Genomic DNA, 11117 nt, shown 5'->3' with positions numbered 1-11117 from the left:
TGTGGTGCCCAGAACTGGACACAGTACTCCAGGTGAGGTCTTACCAGAGCAGAATACAGTGGCACTATTACTTCCCTTGACCTTATTACATTCCAGTCGTGGACTTATCCCACCAGGTTTCAGTGATGTCTATTATGTCATATTTAGTTTGCTGTACCAAGAGCTCAAGCTCATCTTGTTTATTTCCCATGCTTTGCGCAGTAGTGTACAGACATTGAAGTCTATTAATCATTCCCCCGTGTCTCTTATTTAAGGATTTTTTCCTCCCGCGGTCTGCGTGCTGTTTGCTCCATTTGGTCTATGACATTTGGATGATCATCTTCACCAATTGATAGACTCCTACCTTCAGGAGCACTGTCTCCCTCCCCCACATTAGTCAGTTTAAAGCCCTCCTGATGAGGTTTCTGAGATTTTTGGCAAAAACATTCCTCCCAACCGTTGTGAGGTGCAGCCCATCGCTTGCCAGAAGTCCATCTTCAAGAAACTGCAGTCCGTGATCTAAGAATCCAAACCGTTCCTGTTTACACCATTTGCGAAGCCAGTTGTTCACTTCCACTATTTTTCCCTCTCTCCCTGGGCCACGTCCTTCAACTGGGAGGACAGATGAGATGACAATTTGTGCATTTAATTGCTTCAATTTCCTGCCCAGAGCCTCGTAATCTCTTTTGATCTTCTGGAGGCTATTGCTTGCAGTGTCATTCGTTCCCACATGAACCAAGAGGAAGGGGTATTTGTCAGTGGGTTTTATGATTCCTTGCAGTCGTTCAGTTACATCTTGGATCTTAGCCCCGGGGAGACAGCACACTTCCCGAGACATCTTGTCAGGCCCACAGATCACTGCTTCTGTTCCCCTCAGTAGGGAATCCGCTATCACCACTATACACCTCCTCTTAGGTTTGGTCGGGGTTCTTCCGTGAGCTGTCCGTTCCAAGGTCGCCTGCATATTCCCTGAGGACTGACTTTGCTGCTCATCTTCATATACCTGATCGACTGTAATGAGGGAGAGATCCTCAAATGGAGTCTGCTCTTTGTCTTCCATGCTAGGGGAGAGGACCTCAAAGCGATTGTGTATTTCTAAACAATCAGAGCAAACCCTGGGCCTCCTACTTCTTTGAGTCACGTTTCTCCATATATCTGGCTCCTGTGTTGGTGAACTAGCCTCCTTCTCAGGGGAGTCCCCTGTCTCCACCTTGGTGGGGACGGTGTGCTCTGTTGCTTCCAAGAAGAGCCCCAGCTCTCTAATTTTTTGGAGCGTAGCTACACATTCCTCCAGTTGCTGGACTTTGTCTTTTAAGAGGGCAATCAACATGCAATTGCTGCAGGTAAAGCTGCCTGCAACCTTTGGCAAGATGGCAAACATTGCGCAGGAACTGCAGGTGACTGCAGCTGTTCCCTCACTCTCCATCTTGAGAATGTGTCGTTGGGGGTGACTACAGCGGTCCTCCATCATAAAAAGCATGAAGACAGGACAAATAACTCCCCCCCAAAAAACCTAGGTCTTCCCCAACAAACGTTTGAGACTAGCTCCCCTAAATCTAAAAGATGGATCAAACCCTTTTTGCTCCTTCTTCAGCTGCTGCCCTCCAAGCCCTGATAAGCTCCTCCCACAGCTAATCACCTGCCTCAACAGAAACCCTGCCCCCTCTGACCTTTGCACAGGGAGAGCAGCTAATCAGCCACAAGAAACACACACACAAGCAAACCCCTTTTGCTCCTTCTTCAGCTGCTGCCCTGCAAGCTCTGCAGGTTTACCTTTCTCCCAAGAAGCAGGTGTCTTTTAATTTCGTGGCTGCTGTCACCATCTGCAGTGATCATGGAGCCCAAGAAAGTAAAATCTCTCACTGCCTCCATTTCTTCCCCTTCTATTTGCCAGGAGGTGATGGGACCAGTGGCCATGATCTTAGTTTTTTTGATGTTGAGCTTCAGACCATATTTTGCGCTCTCCTCTTTCACCCTCATTAAAAGGTTCTTTAATTCTTCCTCACTTTCTGCCATCAAGGTTGTGTCATCTGCATATCTGAGGTTGTTGATATTTCTTCCGGCAATCTTAATTCCGGCTTGGGATTCATCCAGCCCAGCCTTTCGCATGATGAATTCTGCATATAAATTGAATAAGCAGGGAGACAATATACAGCCTTGCCGTACTCCTTTCCCAATTTTGAACCAATCAGTTGTTCCATATCCAGTTCTAACTGTAGCTTCTTGTCCCACATACAGATTTCTCAGGAGACAGATGAGGTGATCAGGAACTCCCATTTCTTTAAGAACTTGCCATAGTTTGCTGTGATCGATACAGTCAAAGGCTTTTGCATAGTCAATAAAGCAGAAGTAGATGTCTTTCTGGAACTCTCTAGCTTTCTCCATAATCCAGCGCATGTTTGCAATTTGGTCTCTGGTTCCTATGCCCCTTCAAAATCCAGCTTGCACTTCTGGGAGTTCTCGGTCTACATACTGCTTAAGCCTGCCTTGTAGGATTTTAAGCATAACCTTGCTAGCATGTGAAATGAGTGTAATTGTGCGGTAGTTGGAGCATTCTTTGGCACTGCCCTTCTTTGGAATTGGGATGTAGACTGATCTTCTCCAATCCTCTGGCCACTGCTGAGTTTTCCAAATTTGCTGGCATATTGAGTGTAGCACCTTAACAGCATCACCGTTTAAAAATTTTAATAGTTCAGCTGGAATATCATCACTTCCACTGGCCTTGTTATTGGCAATGCTTTCTAAGGCCCATTTGACTTCACTCTCCAGGATGTCTGGCTCAAGGTCAGCAACCACACTACCTGGGGTGTATGAGACATCCATATCTTTCTGGTATAGTTCCTCTGTGTATTCTTGCCACCTCTTCTTGATGTCTTCTGCTTCTGTTAGGTCCTTTCCACTTTTGTCTTTTATTATGGTAATCTTTGTACGAAATGTTCCTTTCATATCTCCAGTTTTCTTGAACAGATCTCTGGTTTTTCCCATTCTATTGTTTTCTTCTATTTCTTTGCATTGCTCGTTTAAGAAGGCCTTCTTGTCCCTCCTTGCTATTTTTTTGAAATCTGCATTCAATTTCCTGTATCTTTCACCATCTCCCTCGCATTTTGCTTGCCTTCTCTCCCCCGCTATTTGTAAGGCCTCATTGGACAGCCACTTCGCTTTCTTGCATTTCCTTTTCATTGGGATTGTTTTAGTTGCTGCCTCCTGTATAATGTTACGAGCCTCCATCCATAGTTCTTCAGGCACTCTGTCCACCAAATCTAAATCCTTAAACCTGTTCCTCACTTCCACTGTGTATTCATAAGGGATTTGACTTAGATTGTATCTTACCGGCCCAGTGGTTTTTCCTACTTTCTTCAGTTTAAGCTTGAATTTTGCTATGAGAAGCTGATGATCTGAGCCACAGTCAGCTCCGGGTCTTGTTTTTGCTGACTGTACAGAGCTTCTCCATCTTTGGCTGCAGAGAATATAATCAATCTGATTTCGATGCTGCCCATCTGGTGATGTCCATGTGTAGAGTCGTCTCTTGTGTTGTTGGAAAAGAGTGTTTGTGATGGCCAGCTTGTTCTCTTGGCAGAACTCTATTAGCCTTTGCCCTGCTTCGTTTTGAACTCCAAGGCCAAACTTGCCAGTTGTTCCTTTTATCTCTTGACTCCCTACTTTAGCATTCCAATCCCCTATAATGAGAAGAACATCCTTCTTTGGTGTCATTTCTATAAGCTTTTGTAAGTCTTCAAAAAATTGGTCAATTTCAGTTTCTTCAGCGCCAGTGGTTGGTGCATAAACTTGGATTACTGTGATGTTAAAAGGTCTGCCTTGGATTCGTATCAAGATCATTCTATCATTTTTGAGATTGCATCCCAGTACAGCTTTCACCACTCTTTTGTTGACTATGAGGGCCACTCCATTTCTTTTATGGGATTCTTGCCCACAGTAGTAGATATGATGGTCATCTGAACTGAATTCGCCCATTCCTGTCCATTTTAGTTCACTGATGCCCAGAATGTCAATATTTATTCTTGCCATCTCATTTTTGACCACATCCAACTTACCAAGGTTCATGGTTCTTACATTCCAGGTTCCTATGCAATATTTTTCTTTATAGCATTTGACTTTCCTTTCGCTTCCAGGCATATCCGCAACTGAGCGTCCTTTCGGCTTTGGCCCAGCCGCTTCATCAGCTCTGAATCTACTTGTACTTGTCCTCCACTCTTCCTCAGTAGCATGTTGGACGCCTTCTGACCTGAGGGGCTCATCTTCCAGTGTCATAACTTTTGCCATTGTCCATGGAGTTTTCTTGGCAGGGATACTGGAGTGGCTTGCCGGTTCCTGCTCCAGGTGGATCACGTTTGGTCAAAACTCTCCACTATGACCTGTCCATCTTGGGTGGTCCTGCACGGCATAGCTCATAGCTTCTCTGAGTTATTCAAGCCCCTTCGCCACGGCAAGGCAGTGATCCATGAAAGGGTGTAAAACAATAAAAATTATTTTAAAAAAAATAGAAGAAGACTAGAATAGTAGAGGTGGACTTCTTGTTTCCAGTGGTGGGAAATGGCAGACTCCCACAAGATCGGACCTCAGCCGTTCCAATAATTCAGGGCTGATAAGAGGGTAATTAGCCCTGGCAGCCTCCCCAGAGTAGGGGAGGACTGTCTCGAAGACCTGCGCATTGTCCGAGATTGCCGGCGTGCACTAAGGTGCAGCCAGCAGGACACTGGGTCAAAGAGCAAGGAACGACTGGCACTCCTTCGATGTCACTCCCATAGCCGGACACATCTGTTTGGGAAAATATAAAGATTCGAAAAACAAACAGACATAGTCTGAATTGAAGAAGCTGGGAAAAAACCTGCAGTAAGTACAGACTCTGGTGTATGAGCTCAGGCTTCAAAGAGACCCTTATCATGATGTGTGGACTGTGGAGGTGTTTGGTATGTCTTTTTTCTTTTCCTTCCTTAACATCAATAATTGGTTCTTCATGCCAAGCCTCATTAAGAACTTAAATTGTTTTTTAAAAAATGAGTACAGATGGAGTTCTATATATAATTGGGACTTATGGGCAGCCTCTTTTCTTTTAAGACTTGAAATGCTTGTTAAAGAGGAGAACAAAGATTAAGATGGCGCTCCCTTACTATGCAGTTATGGAACATTTGAAATCCCTCCCAGTGAGATCAGCCAGCTCCATAAATTCTATCATCTTCATCTGCCATTCTTCAATTGTTGGTAGTTCTTGTGTTTTCCATTTTTTGGCTAGTAAAATCTGTACAGCAGTTGTGGCATACAAAAATACTTTTACATCTTTTTTGGGCAATTCAACACCTGTTATTCCAAGGAGAAAGGCCTCTGGTTTCTTCATAAAGGTATATTTCATCAATTTTTTTAGTTCATTATATATTCTTTCCCAGAAGTCTTTTACTTTGAAACAAGTCCACCACATATGATAAAAAGTACCTTCCTTTTCTTTACATTTCCAACATAAGTTAGCACAATTGTGGTAGATCTTTGCCAGTTTAACAGGGGTTAAGTACCATCTATACATCATTTTCATAACATTCTCTTTTAACATTGTACATGCAGTAAATTTAACCCCTTTCTTCCAAAGTCTTCTCCAATCCTCTAGCATTATGTTATGTCCCACATCTTGTGCCCAATTGATCATAACCGATTTTACTTGCTCATCTTTTGTATGCCATTCCAATAACAAAGTATACATCTTAGACATATTTTTAACATTAGTATCTAACAACTCCGTTTCCAGTTTGTTTTTTTCAGTTGCAAAACCATTTTTCTTGTCAATCTTAAATAGTTCATTAATTTGGTAATATTGGAGCCAATTTACTTTATCTTTGATTAATTCAAATGATTTTAACTTGAATCCCTCCCGTCCACAACCAATAAGTCTGAGTATCTCAACCACTTATTTTCCATATTTTTTTATATATTATATTTTTATTAGTTTTCAAATACAGAAGCAAATTTATACATTCCATACATCTTAATTACATCTTACTTCTCTTTTTTGACTTCCCTCAATTTGTCTGCCATTCCTTCCTATTGTTACTTTTTACACATTTCTGCCCTTTTAACCCTTTCCCCTCACAGAGCTTCCTTAAAGCTTACAAACGTAATTTTATTATCACTCAGTTTTTGCATATATTGGGTAAACTTTTCCCAATCTTCTGTAAATCTTTGATCTCGCCGATTCCGGATCCTTCCTGTCATTCCGTCCAGTTCTGCATAATCCATCATTTTAGTTCTCCATTCTTCTATCGTAGGTAATTCCTCCTGTTTCCATTTCTGGGCCATCAATATTCTTGCTGCTGTCACTGCATATAAAAATAACTTCTTTTCTTTCTTATTTATCTCATTACCTGTAATGCCTAGTAAAAATGTTTCTGGTTTCTTAACAAATGTATATTTCAACATTTTCTTCAATTCATTATAAATCATTTCCCAAAAGCATTTTAACTTCTTACATTCCCACCACATATGAAAAAGGTACCTTCTTTTTCTTTACATTTCCAACATTTGTTACTTATCTTATACATTTTTGTTAACTTCACAGGTGTTACATACCATCAGTACATCATTTTCATAACATTTTCTTTTATAACTGTGCATGCAGTGAATCTTAGACCATCTTTCCAAAGTCTTTCCCAATCCTCCATTTGAATATTATGCCCTATAACTTTGGCCCAGTCGATCATAACTGATATTATCTCCTCATCCTTCGTACACCATTCCAGTAATACCTTATACATTTTTGCTAAATTCTTATAATCATTGTTCAATATTTCTGTCTGAAATTTTGATTCTTTGTCAGCAAAACCCCTCTGATTTAAATCTTTTCTAAACATCTCATTAATTTGGAAATAATGTAGCCAGTCATTCACATAGTCCTTAACTTCTTCAAATGATCTCACTTTCCATTTTCCTACACTTTTACACATTAACTTCTCATATGTCACCCAACCCCCTGTCATATTGACTTTCTTCACACTTATATCTTTTCCACACTTCAATCAAAGACCTTCTTATAATGTGATTTTCAAAACCTTTATGTACTCGTCTCTTGTCATACCACAAATACGCATGCCACCCAAATCTATTATCAAAACCTTCAAGATCTAACACATCCGTGTCTTCTAATTTCATCCATTCCTTCAACCAACAGAGGCAAGATGCTTCGTAATACAATTTCATGTCTGGCAGGGAGAAGCCTCCTCATTCTTTTGCGTCCGTCAATATCTTAAATTTTATCCTCGGCTTCTTACCCTGCCAGATATACCTTGAAATTTCTCGTTGCCAATTTTTAAAAATCGCTGCCCCTTTGATTACTGGAACTGTTTGAGGCTTCTGGTCGGCGCCAGTGATTAATGGCGGACTTCTCCCGGAGCTCCAAGAGAAGTCTGCTCCACGGGTTCGGGTCCTGCTGCTACGGCGAAGCGGGGACCCTTAGAAATCACAGGCAGTGAAGCCTGGGAACAAGGAGGCTCAGTGGGTGCCTTTGGGTTCTCTCCGAACTGCGAAGGAGCCTTTTTAAAGGTTCCAGAACGGTTGCAGGGGGAGCGCGGCACTGAGAGCCATCACCTGGTCCGTGGAGCGAAGCCGCATCGTCATTATCGGAGAGCGCTGATTTCTTCCGGCAAATTGGAATAAAGAGCAGCTACTCGTGAGTAGGATTAAAAGCTTTAAATTGGATATAAAATTTAACAGATCTGGAAGACCGTCACAGGAAAAGGTACAAAAAGGAAGTCTGCCTTTTCCGTGCTGTAGATACAATAAAGCAAAGAGACTGCTAACTGTAACCTTGGAGTGAATAAGAGAGCAAGAGAAACCCACTGCTAAAAGCAAGCTTACCCCCCACTTAGCGGGCAGGAGCGGTGGGGGAGAATTTTTTACTGAATTGATTACCTGCATGAAAGGAGTCGAGGAAAGTATTTCCACCGTCTTTATATCCTGAGGGAGGACTGCCCAAAGTGAATTTGAACTGTTGAATACCTGTATGAACTGCTCAGTAGCAAACTTTCATGAACTTTGTTGAAAGATACAGTATCTAAGGACTGTCTGTTAACCTGTCAGACTGTTACATATCTGCAATTACTTAGGGAAGAGCTGGAATTGGGGTTTCTTTGCCTTTAGGAAAAGCTGGGGGGGGACCTTGAAAGAACATATTTGCTTGAAAAACTTTGAAACTAAGTTGGAATTCCCCCCCTAGAGGTGACTTTATTATTTTTTGAAATAAGTAAGCTGCTAGAAGCTGAGCCACTGGAAATTTCCTATTGAAAACAAATCTTCAGACTACAGATAGGTAGCCGTGTTGGTCTGCCATAGTCAAAACAAAACAAAATTCCTTCCAGTAGCACCTTAAAGACCAACTAAGTTAGTTCTAGGTATGAGCTTTCATGTGTGTCTGAAGAAGTGTGCGTGCATGCACACGAAAGCTCATACCTAGAACTAACTTAGTTGGTTTTTAAGGTGCTACTGGAAGGAATTTTTTTTGTTTTAAATCTTCAGGCGTGAGACTGACCTTGGCTGGCATGATAGTGGCATGGCAGATGGTAAAGGAAAGATAGAGTTCCAGGAGAAAAGCCTCAGATCTGGCAGACAATATAAGACTGACACTTCACAGAAGGGCCTCACTGGCAGAAGCAGCTGCAGCCTCGCAAACAAAATCAAAAATTATGTCATCAGAAGCCGCTTTGACAAAGGCACTGGGAAAAATAAATGAATCTCTGGAACTTCTTACGATACAAGGGAGTGATACAAGTAAACAAGTGGCAGAAACAAATAAAAACGTAGCTGAGATCACAGCAAAACTTGATTTGAATACTTCAAGTATAAAAGAATTGGGAGTACAAGTCAGTGCTAATGCTCAGAATATTGGGAAACTTTTAGAGGAATCAGCTACTACCCGAAAGATTGCAGAGGGGGCAAAGGAGATTGCAATTGCTACACAAGAGAAACTACCACCGGTTGTTAAGAAACTGGAGGATCATGACTTGTCTTTTGCTATGATAGATCTACAAAGGAAAGAACGGAATTTAAGATTGAGATTTGTACCGGAAAGTGAGCAAGACAACTTGGTGGACTTCCTTACAAAAAAGTTTTTTGAAGTTTGGCAAGGGGGCCTGGAGGAGGACGAAATTAAGATTGTGAGTGCATTTAGACTTGGAATAAGACAAAAAAAGAATAAGGCAAGAGACTGTTTGATTACTTTGAGATCAAAGGAAGAAAGAGACAAAATTTTAAATCTGCACTACCAAAAAACGCTGGAATTTGAAGATTCTTTCGTGGAGATTTTTAAAGATATACCTAAGCCTATTTTGGATGCAAGAGGTGAGTACAGAGATCTGGCTACACTACTGAAAAAAAATAGAATCTTCTTTAGGTGGGAATTCCCCCAAGGCCTATCCTTTAAATACAGAGGAAAGAAAATAAGAATAAACACATTGAGTGACAAAGACAAATTCTTGAGAGACCATGAAGAAAACCTTCTGAAGGAACTGGAAGCTGGAGAGGAACCAATATCACCAGGAAAAGGAATATTGGATATAGCAAATTTATCGTTTGGATTGCAGCCACCAACAGAAGACGAACAACGATTGGGAGCAGTAGGAGGAGTAAATAAATAACCCCATCATGGCTCTACGACTTCTAAGCTGGAACTGTAACGGTTTGAACGTACCTCGCAAGAGGAAGAACGTTTTTCATATATTAAAGAAACAACAATTGGACTTGATTTGCCTACAAGAGACACATGTGATGAGAGCACATAGAAGATTACTTATTAATAAAAAACTAGGACAAGAATTTATCTCATCTAATAGAGTGAAAAAAAGAGGAGTTGCCATTTATGCAAAGGACAGTTTGATGCCGAAATTGATATTTAAAGATGAACAAGGAAGATACTTGGCAATTGAAATTCAATTTCAAGGACATAAATTTTTGATTGTAGGAGTTTATGCACCGAATGAAGGCAAATCTGAATTTTTTAAGAAGTTGCATGAGACATTGCTGGATTATCTGGATTTTAATGTAATTTTGATGGGAGACATGAATGGGGTAGTCTCTACAAACATGGACAAAGCACAAAGACAAGCGATTTCTAAAGATGGAAGACTACCAAAAACTTTTTTTGAAATGACTGATAATATGGACTTGGTTGATATTTGGAGAACAAAAAATCCTCTCGAGAGAGAGGGAACCTTCTTTTCTGAAGCCAAAATGACCTGGACTAGAATTGACCAAATATGGGTTACTAGAGGATTGGCACCAAAGATAAAAAAAGTGGAAATCTGCCCAAAAACATGTTCTGACCATAATGCCGTGAAGATGGAGATGAATCAAACAACAGCTGGCACCTTTAGATGGAGGATGAATGACACCTTATTCAGAGATAAAGAATTTTGTAAAAAGGCCCAAAAAACACTGAGAGACTACTTTGAGATTAATATGAGGACTAACGTTGAAAAAAGAGTAACCTGGGACGCAAGCAAAGCCGTGATGAGAGGTTTCTTGATACAACAAAATGCAATAAAATGCAATAAAAAAGAGAAGCCAAAATGCGAAGAAGGATAAGATTTTGGAAAAGATAAAAGAAGGAGAAAAGAAATTGAGATCAAAACCAAAGTCTCAGGAGATTTTAAGAGAAATTAAATTATATCAAACTCAGTACATGGAACTGATTAATCAAGATATAGAATGGAAAATTAAACAAATAAGACAGAAGACCTTTGAATCCGCAGATAAATGTGGTAAATTTTTGGCTTGGCAATTGAAGAGACAAAAACTAAATACAGTGACAAACTTGGAAGTGGATGGAAAGAGTATTTATAACCCAAATGAGATTAGAAGCTGCTTCCAGAGATATTTCAAGCAATTATATGCACAAGGGCCACACAAAAATTCTGATATAGAACAATTTTTGGAAAAAACGGACTAAAGGAAATTTCTAGTGAAAATAAAGTACTTTTGAACCAGGAAATAACTGAACAAAAAATAGAAGGTGCCATTCAAAATATGAAATTGGGCAAATCTCCGGGGCCGGATGGATTGACTTCCAAATATTATAAAATCTTAAAGGAATGGATAGTACAACCTTTGAAGGAAGTCTGTAACGAAATTCTTGAGGGGGAAAA

General features: G+C 40.6%; 1 long non-coding RNA gene across 1 annotated transcript in view; it reads right to left on the bottom strand.

Annotated features, from left to right (window-relative positions):
* Positions 1-1270: 1270 nt before the first annotated feature.
* Positions 1271-11117, bottom strand: part of LOC310831578 — a 537457-nt gene continuing 527610 nt past the window's right edge. The window contains exon 3 of the long non-coding RNA XR_014557912.1: positions 1271-1705. This is a non-coding gene — a long non-coding RNA (uncharacterized lncRNA). The remainder of the gene's footprint in view (positions 1706-11117) is intronic.

This window comes from Podarcis gaigeae (assembly GCF_964106915.1).
Source record: "Podarcis gaigeae genome assembly, chromosome: 14".
NCBI lineage: Eukaryota > Metazoa > Chordata > Lepidosauria > Squamata > Lacertidae > Podarcis > Podarcis gaigeae.
This window is presented reverse-complemented; position numbering and strand designations above follow the sequence as displayed.